General features: G+C 56.7%; 1 non-coding gene across 1 annotated transcript; it reads right to left on the reverse strand.

Moving 5' to 3' along the window:
* Positions 1-886: 886 nt before the first annotated feature.
* On the reverse strand, positions 887-1,040 carry LOC144825682 (5.8S ribosomal RNA). Its single transcript, XR_013609503.1, has one exon. It is a non-coding gene; the product is annotated as a 5.8S ribosomal RNA (ribosomal RNA).
* Positions 1,041-3,180: the final 2,140 nt, after the last annotated feature.

A 3,180-nucleotide genomic window follows, 5' to 3' on the forward strand; every position in this document is an offset into this window, starting at 1 on the left:
GGGAGCTTCAGGAAGATCTGTCCGCAATCTTAGGTGGCTAAGCCACGCCCTCCCCACCAGTTTACCTCTTGACGGTTTTACGCCCTCTTGAACTCGCTCTTCAAAGTTCTTTTCAACTTTCCTTTACGGTACTTGTTGGCTATCGGTCTTGCCCCCGTACTTAGCCTTAGATGGAGTTTACTACCTGCTTTGGGCTGCATTCCCAAGCAACCCGACTCCGAGAAGACCTGAACCCGGCGTTCCGGGGGCCGCTCCCGGCCTAACACCATCCGCTGAGTGAGCCTCGATCAGAAGGACTTGGGCCCCCTGAGCGACGCCGGGGAGTCGGTCAGGGGATTCGGCGGGGCGGGGATTTGGCTCTGGGCTCTTCCCTCTTCACTCGCCGTTACTGGGGGAATCCTGGTTAGTTTCTTTTCCTCCGCTTAGTATTATGCTTAAATACAGCGGGTCGCCACATCTGATCTGACGTCGTAGTCAGAAGAATGACGCCGGAGCGTCAAAGGGGGTTGCCAGGGAAGGCCAGGCCCCTGCCGCACCCTCTTTCCCCGGATCGGATCTGGAGGGGTTTCGCCCTCCCGAGAAGCCAGCCGCGGAGGTGGGCGCCCGAGGCGCTTGCGCGCGGGCAGCCGGTGGGACACCACAAACAGCCATGCGCGGCATGCAGCCAGGTGCCCCGGGACAGGCCCGGGCGGACCGGTCACCAGGCCCCTTTCTCGGGGGCCAGGCGCGCCGGCGGTATACCACCGCAGCAGGACCCTGCAAGGGACCCTGCCATGGGCAATCGGGGGGGGTCTGACCTTGTGGGAGGAACGAAGGGGAAGCAGAGCTAACCCTGCGATGGCCCCAGCCGCGTCCCCGAGAAGCCCTGGGGCGATTGACGATCGAGCGACCCTCAGACTGGCATAGCCCCAGGAGGAACCCGGGGCCGCAAGGTGCGTTCAAAGTGTCGATGATCAATGTGTCCTGCAATTCACACTAATTCTCGCAGCTAGCTGCGTTCTTCATCGACGCACGAGCCGAGTGATCCACCGCCAAGAGTCACAGGCAACTTTTCGAAAACGTTCACCCACCTGCGGGCACAGGAGAGGCAGGAGGAAGGTGAAGCCGTCCATCCGCCGCGTGCGCAGCGAGACAGTCCGGGCGCCCCGTTCAAGGCTTCCCCTCTGGGAGTCAGACTGCCCCGTTTGGAGAAAAAAACATTGCCATGCGCTCGGCCCGGGATTCCCACCCACCCACGGGCAAGGAAGGGGGCTCCCGGTGTGACTGGAGGAGGTAGCTCCGCAGCCACCGGTCCTTACTGGGGTAACCGGGAGGGACCGCACAAGTCTTCAAACCCCTTGGCCCAGCCATACAGGACAAGGTCAACCGGGTACCTGGCATCGAGGGAGAGTCACCCCACCTGCACCACAGCCGTCTGTCACCAAGCGGCCCTGAGCCATGCCAGCGGGCTGGCAATCAGCCCACCATCACCCTCGCCTGGGTCGGAGGCACCAGAAGGGAAGAGCCAGGCGCCTCCCCATCCCACACGCCTCCCACTGAGAGGAGCTGAGGTCCCCTCACAGGCCCTTGGACCCTTCTCTTCCAGGCTGCCCTGCAGCACGAGAAGGGCCACTCCTCGGTCACCCAGAACCCGGTCGGGCTGGGACTCGGGCACGGGAGGGCCCAGCCGGTGTCAGGGCCTTTCGAGGGAGGGGTGGTACCAGCCAGGGGATGCACTGCCATTCGGTTCCCCCTACTTGAGGGGATGTTGTGTTGGGGGAACTTGGGTTCCGTCTCAGAGAGGGACAGGGGACTGTGGCCACCCCCCATCCCCGGTCCCTCACACATTGGTCGGGCCCCCCCAGGGCCTCAGGCTGGCGCCGTCGATCGCTCGGTCCACTCCGCCGTTAATGATCTTTCCGCAGGTTCACCTACGGTAACCTTGTTATGACTTTTACTTCCTCAAGATAGTCAAGTTTGATCATCTTCTCTCGCTCCGCGAGGGCCGTTGCCGACCCCGGCGGGGCCGATCCGAGGACCTCACTAAACCATCCAATCGGTAGTAGTGACAGGGCGGTGTGTACAAAGGGCAGGGACTTAATCAACGCGAGCTTATGACCCACACTTACTGGGAATTCCTCGTTCATGGGAAACATTTGCAATCCCTAATCCCTATCATGAATGGGGTTCAGCGGGTTACCCGCACCTGTCGGCGAAGGGTAGACACACGCTGATCCGTTCAGTGTAGCGCCCATGCAGCCCCGGACATCTAAGGGCATCACAGACCCGTTATTGCTCGATCTCGTGTGGCTCGATGCCACTTGTCCCTCTAAGAAGTTGGACGCCGACCGCTGGGGGTCGCGTAACTAGTTAGCATGGAGGAGACTCGTTCGTTATCGGAATTAACCAGACAAATCGCTCCACCAACTAAAAACGGCCATGCACCACCACCTCACGGAGCAAGACAGATTGATTCAAACTGTTCCAGGCCATTAAGCCGTTACACAAGGTATTTATCCTTGGTAACGTTCGCCCTTCAGAGGGCTTCACCAATTCCAGATCATTCGTTAAACATCACTGCGCCCCGTCGAGAACGCGTCGAGACCTTAATCCACTCAGTGCCCAGTCACAAATACCATTGAACCCGGCTGGGTTCACTGTGAGTAAACCGTTTTACTCTTTTCACGCACAGGGTTGGCACTTCACACCACAAGTGACCTAGCACTGTTGAATCAAGATGTCCCCCTACCTATGGTCCTGACGAAACCCTCTATCCACAGCAGGGTCGAAACGCCGTAGACGATAAAAGTAAACAAACTTTGTAGACAGCACTTATGACTGTATAGAGTGTCTGTTTATCTCTCCTGTTAAAAATCCAGAACGGTTGCTTTCCTCCTAGAATTATTGCTCAGAATCCTTGTAAATACTGTCACACCTAATCACTCTACTGTTGCTTTGTTTTTTGGTTCTTCATGACACACTGGGGACACCTTTGCACTGGAACAATTCTGTAAAATGTACCTATTTTGATTTGTTTTTGGAAATACAATTGCATTGTCAAAAGTCCTTCGCTGTCAGCTGTCTTTTTCTCTATCTAACATCAATTATAACCCTTATATTACATTGGCTATTATGCTTTACTGTGACTATACTAAGTAATTATATCACTCCACTGGAACCGCTGTTTTCCTATATAAAGTA

The sequence above is a fragment of the Lissotriton helveticus genome, chromosome 3_1, assembly GCF_964261635.1.
Source record: "Lissotriton helveticus chromosome 3_1, aLisHel1.1, whole genome shotgun sequence".
Classification (NCBI taxonomy): domain Eukaryota; kingdom Metazoa; phylum Chordata; class Amphibia; order Caudata; family Salamandridae; genus Lissotriton; species Lissotriton helveticus.